The sequence below is a fragment of the Scomber scombrus genome, chromosome 20 (assembly GCF_963691925.1).
Source record: "Scomber scombrus chromosome 20, fScoSco1.1, whole genome shotgun sequence".
Classification (NCBI taxonomy): domain Eukaryota; kingdom Metazoa; phylum Chordata; class Actinopteri; order Scombriformes; family Scombridae; genus Scomber; species Scomber scombrus.
In genome coordinates this window covers 12,821,698-12,834,596 of record NC_084989.1, presented here as the reverse complement: position 1 = coordinate 12,834,596, position 12,899 = coordinate 12,821,698, and positions in this window count along the sequence as shown.

Sequence of the window (12,899 nt, the reverse complement as noted above, 5' to 3'; positions counted from 1 at the left end):
AAATCAGGTCTTTATGTAATAGATACCAGTAATGTTATTGAGTTCTCAGGTTTTCTATAACTCTCTGATGTTTCCGATTGGATAGATTCTCTGTTTTTCTTTAACAGCTAATGTTAACTAGTTACTTCTGTACTTTTTGAAAGGTGATGTTGTCAAATCCACATTGATGTCTTGGCTCCCGGAATAAGGAGCGGCAATATTTCTCCCTCCTCCTGGGTAATATGTATACCACATTCAGTATCCACCCCCATTAGTCTTCAGTGAGGCAGGAAGGAGCACAAACAAAGGGATCGAAGTTTGAAGTCAGAGTTTCAGAGTTTCAGAAGTGGGAAACAGACAGAAGAGGGAGAGATATGTGTCTAACTGACCGCAGGCAAGAAGAGATCCCTACTGTCACTGAACTGATCCATCTGATTATATCCCATGCTGACACCATTGGGTGCTCCAATCCCTACAGCTTCAGAGGCTCTAACCCTAACATGCCCTCAGGAACAGTGATCACTGGGTAAAACAAAGGCTAAAATAAGGGAAAGCTATGAGAGTTAAGAGGAAAGGTGGTGTGGAGTCCTCCCAAATGGTAACATCACATCAGTGCTCAGTTGTGGTCCATATTTCCATTTGTCTGTATACATACTGTATACCCAGACCAACATAATTTGACTCAGTAATCAGAGATACATGTGAGAGCTCATGGATTTATCTTTCATGTGAAATGATTGATCCCTCATTGGAAACACAGTTTCAAATTCTTTGATATTTTCCAAAGTAAAGTGCGTGGACAGTGGTGGTTGTTGTCGTTTGGGGTTTTCATTTGTCTTTTTTTCTTTATGTTTTGTAAGGAAGGTAAGATGATAACCTTCTTGTAAAAGCTCTTTTTTTCTGTACCTGTACATTCAATTTAACGTTCTTTTTCCTTCATCCCTTGTTTGTAGTAATCATGTCTCCGTGTTAGCCTTGAGTAATCCTTCATTTTGACAGGTAGGGTAGATAAACAAGGGATTTGGATTGATCAGCTATATTCCCTCGGGATGATGTTTGTGTGGATACTGAAATTAATTCTGTGAGCTGACAGCAAAAGGACTGTGCTCTGTCTTACTGTCTCACGGTGACATTATCATCTGTGATGCTGTACAGAGTGGAAAGGTTATGTCTTTATTTTCTCTGAGAGAATGGGTATTGTCTGTGTCACTCATGCGTGCTTACCAAAACCTTGCTCCCTAAAATGCATAAAGCTATATTGTTTCTTCTTATGTCTCTGTGTACTCTGCCTCTTACATCTGTTGATTTTTCTTTTTTCCTGTTCAGCTTTGGAGAACATAATCATTAGACACATTCTGAGCTACAGACTGTTTCTGTACAAAACAACATCTTTGTATGCATGTAGTAGTCCGAGCAATTATGTGACCACAGAACACTTTGTTATGGTACATGTATGTCAACATTTCTGTAGAGCATTGTTCCCCATTACGTCTATTAGCATATGCAGAATAACAAATAAATGTGTATATAACTCGTGTGTGTGTTTTCATAAGTGCGTCTATGTGTCAGGTGTTCTCCTTAACAAATGAGCTGATGTTTGTAGGCCACATCTGCATTTTCTGGATGCATTTTTACATAATGAAGGACTGATATATATTATGATGTAAATATGAGTTTATGAATAATTTCTACATTGCGCTATTAGAACTTATATTGCCCTTGCTACACCCAGTTATGCCTAGTTATTATAACATCCAAAAGTGTTTCTCAACATCTTGGCAGTATATGATGTCCAAACAGTTGTACTGTTTGAACATACTGGTAAGATAAATAGTTTTCCTAAAGTTGAAAACCAGGAGCTCAAGCACGTCTGAAGTACAAGATGACCAAGGGAATCAATTCACTATGATGGAAATAAAAGAGGCTACTAACGTACTAATGCACACTAATGCATCAGTCTACTATGAAAATATCTACTGCATAACAAGGGTCAATTACACAACATTTATGTCATCAAAGATGACTATAATGACAACATCCATTATATCTAATGTGTCACAGCAGATTAAAATGACGTAATATATAATAATATATTGCAATTGCAATCACAAGTTTTAATACATAACATCTTCACATTTATTTCTTAACATCAAAACTTGTTTTAGATGTAGATTCAGAAACTCAGACTGTACAAAAACAATTTCCAAAATGTCAAAACTGATACTTTATGGTTCATCTTTTTCCTTGTAGTATGTGGAGATGGTCAGACATCCTCACCCATCCATTCCAGTAGGCTTTTTTCAAGGCAGACCTTTTAAAATGTAATAGGTGGAAAAGCACAGGTGTTACTAATGACATTAATGATGGCTCTGTTCCATTCAAGTGTAGGTGTCCAGTGCCCAGTAAGCCATGACAGTATGAGAGTGAGCCAGTATGCACAGTATATCAGGACCCTGAAAAGTAGCTAAAATGGATTTCAGCCCTTTGTTCTTCACACTCTTTATTATTGTGTGATTGCAGAAAGCAGTTGTATCCTTACTTGTGCTATCTTTTGTACTTTTGGAGCAATTTAAATCCAAAGTCAGGGCTTTTACAGCAGTTTTCTCTGGGGGAAACATGTTCGGAGCAATGTGATTTGTGTGTTTTGACTTGTTGCCATCTGCTGTTGGATCCAAAAGGCCACTATTCTGTTTCTCCTGCTGGGCTCCCCTAAGGCCACATGACAAACTGTCATGGCCAACAAACCACTGCAGCTAGGAAATTCAGACTATGTGTACACAACACTAAACCTGCGAAGAGCCACAAAAAGCTCTGATTGAACTGCTTGCAGTGCAGTGTCACAGGGGGAGTATGTGCATGATGAATACTCCCACATACACTGCTATGTTCTTATTACTTTACCACAGAAGCTGTGAGTCTGTCAATGTGATGATGCTATAACAGTGTCCCATATAACACAAGCTGACATGTTTATTTGACACAATGACCTGCTTCTCTTGAGAATCTCATGACGTGCATGTCTTTTTAGGTTGTAAGTTAATTTATTAAAACATGGTGTGGTTCCTAAAGTTGGAAGAAGTGTGTTTGAAATTAAAAAAAAAAAAAATACATGAAAGAACTCATTAACCTATAATAACCAGTGTTTAAAAATGTATATGACCTACAGATAGCACTCACTTTGGTCCAGTCAAAAGCCCATAATGCTGGACGTGAACAAATGGGTCCACAGGGTCCTTTTAGCAACCTTAGCAACCTGGCAGACACACATGGAGCCTGGACAGACACAGGGCTTTAACAAGTTGATCTAAAGTTTATGAGGCTTCAGCAGTCTGAGTTAGTCGTATCAAGTGGATATCTGCCACATTTACAATCTTTTTAGCATCAAATTCCCTCTTTGCATTTCCTTGGACAGTGTTTCCCTAAAAACTTTGGTATTAAAAAGTCTGTAACACTGAAAGATATCTACTTGATTTGACTCATTTGTACAGCTAAGCGGTGTAAACACACCTTGGAAACATTCACTCACTGTGTCTTGTCTGTCCTCCTTTCCAGACACATTGAGAACTGTACCAGTGCAATAGCTGTAATCACAGCCACACCACTGTAGACTTAATGTTTCACACACTCACCAAACATCAGTACCACATGTTTAGCTACATTCATTTGCAGCCATTTAAATAACATAAAACACAGACAGTTTCTTTGTTCACCTTTGACAATACATTGTTTTCTAGATGAAGCACTTACATTCAATTTATGTTGTATTGTTATATTACTTGTTTGTATATGAATTAATTTGTCTTTGCCTTTGACTTACCTTGCTGCTATATTGCCGTTCCTGGTCTGAAAAAAGATGGCACTGAGGTTGGAACCTGGTTTTATGTAGTCCCGAGCCAAGGACCATATCAAAAGCTCTGACAGCAAGGGGGTGAGTAGGGTTTCTTTGTGTTGAGTTTTAGTTATTGTCTATGTTGTCCTCCCCTGAATGTGTTTATTGGTTTGGTCAGTTAGCATATATTTCCTTCATGTTTCTTTCTAGAGGCCAAAACAGGACTCTGAAAGCAAAATTGAAAATGAGGATTTGAGAGGATTTGAAAATAAAAAGAAACACAATATTCAAGAATTCCTGAAGTGTTTTGAGTGATTCCAGTGACAAATTAAGAAAAATGGAGTCATATCTTGTTGGAATGGTAGCTTTGACAAGAACAGATGGCATTTTCAACAATCAACATGGGGTTGGAAAATTTAAGCTGTTGGAGTTTATAAGTCACTCAGGATAACTACAAGTATGGTGTCCATAACTTATTGTGTATCTAAGCATCATGGATTAAAACCCCTAAAAATGAGTACATGGAAAGATGATAGTCATGTGAAATGCTTCCAACTTGGACCAAGAAGCAATGAAGAAAGGACCCATAAGTGGCGTGCCACTGTATGCAGATGCTGAGTCAACTGAGGAGGTTGAAGATGTGTTTGAAGCAAGAAGAATGAAAAGATTCAGAAAAGGGAAAGAGCAGTGCTTGAAAGAATGTGCCTGGATTATGTGACCTATAAAGTGAGGCCATATGAGAGGTCTCCCCTCAGATCTTTCTGCTGTCAGGCATATGCAAATTGCTGCAGTGTGTAAAGGAGATGTGGGAAGGACAACTGCAATATGGAGGACTATAAAGAACAAGCAAAGTGCCTGCACCAATGTGGGGTCAGCACAGTGTTCAAAAAGGATTAAAGAAGTAAAAGTGAATAAAATCAGAACAGAAATGGGGTTGTCTTACGCTGAAGCTGAAGGAATGGAGCTGAACAAAATATATGCATGGGCAAGAAAGGCTTTCAGACATTCATTGCCATGGTTATCAACAGTTCTGTTGAAATACATAGAAATTCAAAAAGGATTAAGATGGTGTTGGATGCTGCCAGAGGATGTAACACTGAGGGAAGGATTTGCACAAACAGGCAATTGCACAGCCAATTGGGTCTGGGTTGTATGAATGGACAATGTTGTGAACGAGAGCACTTTGGATGAATGCTGCAAATAGTTTAAACTGTGGAACTGATAACATACAGTAGTTGGGGGTAATGCACCCAAAAGCTGTTTGCTAAGCGCCAGTAAACAACAAAAGAAAAAGAACATTCTGGAGGTCAGCTGTCAATTTGAAGGTGATGGGAAAATGTAAGGAGAGAATTTTTAAGTTACAGGCGGAAGAGCCTCAGGGAAGAGAAAGAAAAAGAAAGTCAAGTCATAGTGAATGCGAACATAAAAAAAGAAACCTTCGTGGTTGGAATAAAGATTCAGGGTTTGAGAGAAGGTGCTGGATGTGGAGCTTTGTCAGAAAGGCACACTGTGGCAGGATGGATTAAGAATGAAGTGGGCGAAGTCAAACTGATAGACATTAAACAATCTGGCTTGATAGTCGTTGAGTGTATATGTCAAAGATAGAGATGGAAAAAGCCTTGAAAATCCTGGTCTTGGGTTATGGGGTGGATATGTACCCAGTGGCATGTTTTCCACTCACCTTGACAGCTCCAATAAAAGGTGTCGTTGATGGAGTCTAATGCAGAGTTGATGCAAGGTGTGGTAAATATGGGGAGAATGTGATTGTGAAGGATACTGTGAGAAAGATTCAGAGTGTCTTCTTTGAAAAGGGAGTCATGCAGCATGGGAGGCTGACTGTACAAAGTGAGTATAAAGGAGGATCTAAGAAGAGATTTATGCATGAGGAAGTAGGTAAGAAATATTATGATGTGAGACAGGAAGCTAAGGAGGACAAATGAAGAATGCTGAGGTTTGCTTTTGTAAGGATCAGATGAAGTTTTTTGGCCTTTCTGGCAATGGTACTGTACTGCTGGAGTAGATAAGAAATCGGACAAAATTGACATAATTGTAGATGCAGAGAGAGATTTCTGGGTGTTGTGGACATTTCTGGAGAGGATATGCAGCTGATGATGAGAGAGGCTTTTAGGCTCTCCCAAAGACCTGAAAAATAGAACATTTATAGCAGAGTGGGAAAAGGGTGGGAGGGGGTTATTATTTCATTTAGTTAGTGGATATTTTAATTTAACTCCAGTAGATAGCAGTAATGAGACAATTTGGAAGAAGAAGAACAATAAGAAGAAGGAGGAGGAGGAGGCAGAGGAGGAGGAGGTCTGGAAATCTTGCTGCTCAGATTTTTTTTCATTTTCAAACTGTAGTCTTCAGCCCCGACTGATGCTGACTCAAGTGAATGATGAATGGTGAGAATTGAAGCAGCTAAACTATCCTGACTTTTAGCATGAGTCAAGTTTTAAAACCGCTGGATCCTACACCTCCCATAATGCAGCCTCCTTCTTCTCTTGACCACATCTTTCAAACCTCCACTTTGTGACACAGGCTTTCCATTTAACATTTGTTGTCTCCATGCCAAGCTGAGACAACCCTGATGATATCATTATGATGTCATCAGGATTATTTTCTTAGACAACAATGTTTCTCCAGTGCCACAGAGGACATTATACAACAGGCTACTGTGTACTTGTTCTAATCATGACAACTCATCTGACTCTGTGTGTAAAATGGGATCCCTTTTTTTAAAAGTATTCTTTAACAGAAATAATATTTTGATTTTTTTTAATTATTATTTCTGTATATGTATGTTGGTCAGATCAACAGCACCCTCTCAGTCTATCAGTCAGCTGTGGTTGTTGGAGCTCCACCATCAGATAAGTAAGTAATAAGCGATAATGATGACAGCAAGTTGAAACACATGGCTTTGGATTGTCTCAGTGGGTGTTGTCACAGATCTTTCATAAAGTGCTGTGATAAAGGTTACTGAAGTGTGAGTACTGATGAAAAAATGTGATTTGAGTGATCTGCTGTGATTTGAAGTGTCTTCTCATTACCTGCAGGCACAGTAAGTCTTACAGCCAGAACACCTGCTATCATCCACATGCTATATGCAACAGGTGTCAATGAATCCTCCATAGTTTGAGTATTTATTTGTTCTAAGTCTCCAACATCATTTCATTGAGAATTATACAAACTGTGTTAGCAGCTTTGGAAATTAAAGCAATTTATAAATTAAACAGGTTTGCTTTTTTTTAATTATTTCCCTTTTTCCCTTAATTCATCTTTTCCTCCTTTGTTGTTCCTCCATTCACTATTTTATTGCTTCTTGTATTCCTGTCTTATTATTTCCCTTCTCTGACTATAATTCAGAGTGATGGACCTGAGATGTATTCATCAAATCTCATCACGCTCTCACTAATGCTTGTTGTTGGGCATGAACAAACACCTCCATATGTCCTGGAAAAATGTAACTTTTGTGGGTCGAGGTCAAAGCGTTGCTTTCTTCACTGAGGTTTCAAATTCTTTAAAGTTCCGCTCCACTTGTAAAAGTGTTCCTCTTGTTTTCTACAGTTGGAGTCTGTTCTGTTTACTGTGCAGAATGATGTATGTTCAGAGTTTGTTCCCAGATTCATCTGAAGGGGGGTTGTTTCTCTGTGCTCACCTTAAATCTGAATTTAATGCATACCTAGTAGCATGATTTCCGACATCAATTCTTTAACATATCTTCAACTGGCTGGAATAAATTGAGACTTCAGAGGATTTGCAGAAGGCAAAAACACCTCAATGTAGAGTAAAGTATACATAGGTAAAGATGGGAATATTTTTCCATGTGCAACCTAGAAGCAATGAAAATTGTGAATAGGTTACTTCATGTAGTTACAACTACATGAAGTAACCTGTTATGTTATGAAGTTATGAAGGAAGCGTAACTCCCACCATGAATTTCAGGCATTTCTATTCATGTTATCCCTGCCAAAGCAATAGTCACCAACCATCATTTGACATGACTGCAGGAGGAACTTTTTCACATGGTTGCCTGTTCACTGTTTGCTATGGTTAAAGGCACTGGGACAAATACGTGTTTCACCTGTTTACTGTGTGCATGTGTTTAGGTTGCTGTGGCAGCACTTTTGATGAGTATATAATAGTAGCCACCACATTTATCAGTCTCAGCCCAGTCTGGTTGTGTTTATTTCTTTGAAATACTTGAAGTACATTTTAAATAGACTTTTAATGGTAAAGGTTTTAATTATGTTTTTGAAATGTTTTGTAATAGAATAGTATTTTACTACCTCATCTACATCATGGCTGTCACAAAACAAAACATGAGAAATAAGTAGTAGCCTTGTGAATATTAGCAAATTCTGATCAACAAAATGATGGATAGTTGTTTTTTTAAAAACATAAATACTGCAGTCTGTCTGTATTTAACACCATTATTACTTACCATCTCTTTTTCTCCCTCCCATCTTGAAGCAGCAGTTTCCTCCATCAGTAGAGCCTGAGAACAAATGTTCACCAGCATGCTCCACTGGGCTCTGTGAAAGGATTCCAGGTTAGTGCAAAAGGCAGCCCGAGGGACTGTGTGTGTATTTCCTTTTTTTCTTTTTATTTCTTGATTTTACTTTTTGATGTTTGTCTTTCTTGTTTCTTTTTCCCTTTTTGTTTTTTTTTCCTTTTTTCAATATCTTAATTTCCAACAAAAGCAGCTCAATCTTATAGTAATGAATTTACTATAAGGTAAAATTTTCGGTTAAACAAAAATGTTCAGTTTATACTCCCCACTCCCCCCAATGGCTCATACAAATAACCCAAGCATTGGATAATAAATGGTTGGGAGACATTATTACTGGTCAGTATCTCAGTAGCAGCTGGATCCACATCAGAAAAAATGTATTCTGATCCCAAATCTTGGGAGCACATCGAAATGATAGCCCCACTCTATCCTATCAAAGGCTTGGCATGAGTCAAGGGATATCATAGCTGTATCTGTTTTTCTTGGAAAATATTCAGGACATGACGAGAAATCGCATTTTCTATTTGTTTTTTTAGCACAGTGTCATTGACTGCAATACAAATTGCAGATTGTCCCACCTGTTTTTCAAATTTACAGATTCCCCCTTCTTTCAAACACTGTGTACAGATACTATATATCCTCGCTCTAAGCAATCCTGTTGCCACTATAATGTATAAATGTCTGGGCTACAAGCTTTAGTTTCAGGCAAATCAGTTTCTCCTCAACAAAATAAGAATTTCTTCTTAACCGATTCTTAGCCAATTCAGTGGATTAAGCTACATTCTCATGGTCAGCTTTCTTATGAGATTACAAGGTTGTTTGCTTGATCCCTGCTCCTGGCAAGACTTTTTAAGGAAATGCAGACACAGAGACACACAGCTGGTTTCAATCAGCTGACTGAGATTCTCTCTCTCTCTTTTAACTATAAGTACATTCAAACTTTCAGTGGCTTCAGGTTTCATTCACAATTCGCACACGCACACACACACACACACACACACACACACACACACACACACACACACACACACACACCAAAATAATATATACAAAGACATACTAAATACTCACGCACACACTCAAACCCCACTTCTTGTCAACTTGTCTCCTCTTTTCAAATGTAAGTAGTTTAGAAACAGTGTTAGTTTAATGGAATATACTTCCCAGCATGCATTGCAATGCTGTGAAAACTGTAGGTCGGCCCCCAATATTAAAATAAATTTCTTACAGCAACAGCAGCTGATGGCAGCAGCAGTAGCAACAGCTGCAGCTGGCAGTATAATCAGCTTGCAGCAACAACACACATTGTCTTCAGGAAATACACATTCTAGTTATTGTGTGACACTTTGTCCCTCGTATTCTTTATTATTCTGCTATGTCTTCTCATTTCACAATCTGTACTTTTTTTGGATTTCTTGAATTGCTGCATACTTTGTGCTAGAAATCCATTCAGATGTCATACTGTGCAGCTCATTCAGCAGATGTGTGCCATTACTTTTCTGTTTAAGTCAGCAGACAGCAGGGCCTTTTCCTATCAAGCCCCATTCTTTTGGAATAATCTCCCCACTGACGTCAGACAATCTGATTCTGTTGAGCCTTTTAAATCTAAACTTAAAACTAATCTTTTTTGACTTAACCTACAATTAGTTGTCTTTAATTGAGTATTTCATGACCTTGTATTGCAATGTGTGTTGGTTTCTTTCTAAATTAATTTACAAAAGCATTGTCCTGCTGGTGAAATGATTATTGCAACTGATAACTACTGCAAGCACATGAGCTTCCAAGCTGTGTGCCCCTCTGACTTTTTTGCCTCTCTCTTCCTATTCTCTACTCCTGTTTTTCAGTCATCTCTTGCTGGACCAGCACCCATCCTGGAACCGCTCTGATTCCCTGGCTGTCGGTGCCATTTCCTGAGGTTTTGGATTTGGTTCCCCATCCTGCAGGAGCTCTGCCTCACCCCATGTCTCTCTGTCTGAACGATGTTATCTTTCTCTCTCTCCTCTATGAATAATGTCTTTCTTGTTGCTTCTGCCGTGTATTTGAATGGTGTGATGTTCCCCTGTGTGCACGTGCAGTCTGTCCACGTGCCAGATCTCCATGTTGATGGAGGTTGTGTGGCTCAGTTCCAATTCCATTCTGGTGGTGGCACATGAAATCTGTTTGACATCCTCTTCATCACAATCTTACCATTATATTAATCATCCATTTTAACTTTGTTACCCTATTCAGTGTTGTATTGTGTATTTTGTGTTGTATTCTGTTCACTAATCTATTACACGCCTGTCCATCCTGAGTGAGAGACCCCTTCTATGTTACTCTTCCCAAGGTTTCTTCTAGTTTTTCCCCTGTTAAAGGTTTTTAGGGACAGAGGATATTGTATTGCTGTACACCCCTCGGGCAAATTTTTTATTTGTGATATTTGGCTATACAAATAAATTGACTTGACTTGTTTTCTACCACATTCCAGCAATTTTATATCATCTTTTTAACATCAACTGTGAAACTTGACTGCTCAGACATCCCTTATCCTACAGACCCAATTCAAACTTTAAATCATTCACAAAACTTTGAATTTCCAAAGTTGTGTTTTGTGTTGTGATACCTTCTGTACCTTTAGGGTAATTTAAGTCCAAAGCGAGAATTTTTAGAGCAGTTTTCAGATCTTATCATTGTGTGTTATCACCAGGAACACACAAAATAAATCTAAATATGTCTCACTTCCACAGTTTTAACTTTCCAAGCACATATCATACCTCAAAATATTGACACAGGCCTCCTCTCTCTCAAAATGCAAATATATTTCCCATAGGAAATATAAATTTTGATATCTAAACCCTAATTGATAGGGAGAGCGCTGTCATGCTCTCATTAACTGCAATAGAATCTGCAGAATTTCAGTCTTCTCACTCTCCCATTTCTTGAATTTACAGATTATCTCTTCTTTTAAACACTCGGTGCACTAATTCGCTAATATGAAAACGTTGTCACAACATTCTCTAATAGGAAGACGAGTGGAAAATGTAACGTTCTCTGATAGGAAAACATAACGTTATCTGATAGGAAAATGTTGATATCAGTGTTGAGCTGCAAGAGATTGAGAGAACTGTATTTGATGGGTGAATGAGATAGAAGACCACCAGTGTCACCTGGGCAATTGCACCCCAGGAAATACGACTAGGAAATAGATATGACCAAATACTAACAACCTTAAGTACACATTTAAACAAGGCACATAGACTTGTTCACTGACAGGAGATGTGATTCAAAGAAATAAATAATTAAAAGTTGTGCTATCTGTCTGAATCCTGTACACAATGAAACACATAAAACATTGTAAAATGACTCACATGGTTCTCTAATGCAAGCTGTTACCAAACTGTCCAAGTTATGGTTATTTATGAGGGTTTGTAGTGAGAGAATGACTGAGAATAACTGAGTGAGCAACTGAAAAGTGGGGCTAAGAGACTAATTGTGTGGGTGAGAGAGTTTACTTACTCATACGGACTCCCACTCAAAAATCTGTTAGTTTCTTTAGTAGAGTCCACACACTAGGGCTGACCGATATATTCTTTGTCTGTGTGACTTTTTTCTGTGGCCGGACATAGAAATGTACAAATAGGAGTACTGGAGTATGAAAGATGCAAAGATACAGCAGGAGGTTCTAATGAAAGACAATATTGTTTTACATTATGTGAAATGATCATGAGTTTTTGCAGCTTGACCCATACTAGAGACTAAGGATGTCCCGATCAGTTTTTTTTGGGCCTGATCTCAATAATAGTTCTTTAATACTGGTTTTCCTCCAATATAGGGTCAGGAATATGATACTAGTTAAGTGCTGCAACACTAGCAGGCTGAGGTTGACAAAACAGAGGGGAGTCAGTGCAGTAATAAAAAGTTGTTTGATCTGCTTTATCTTAGTTGATACCAATTCTTCAAAATATGCTCGGATTGACCCCGATACTAATCCTTAGGCTCAGGACATCACACAAACTAAAAGTCAGGATATCTCAGCCTTTGTTGCTTTGACTCAGTACCTTTAATCCAGTGAATGTTGGTTTGAATGTGACCTATGCACAATTTAAACTAGATGTTTTACCTGAATTAACCATTTTATCCCACTCAGTACAACCATACTCATGACCATGCATCCCTTTACGACTATATGAAGCAACCGCTTCATAATGTTCTTGGCTTTCAGGTTGCACATGATAAAAATCGCTCAGCCTACACCATATTCTCATTGTGACTATTCTTCAATACCTCTAAAACGATTAAATGGATCTTACTGTCCACTTCTTTTGTTGTTTTTGACAGCAGAAAATGCTTTATTTTCAGCATGAGTCTGTTAGAGAATTAATCATTTATAACAGTTACACTTAGATTTTGTGGGCCATTAAATCTAACCTGTAGCTGTTGTTGTGTTTTGTGAAATGTTGTTGCATTTTGACCTTCAGCGCCAATGTAGTATCCCCTGATGCTCACACCATGTATGGCTCAGACTCAATGCTCCATTATGGTGAAACGTTTTTAACTGTGATGCAACACAACCAGTGTTGCGGAGTAATTAGTTATATGTAACTA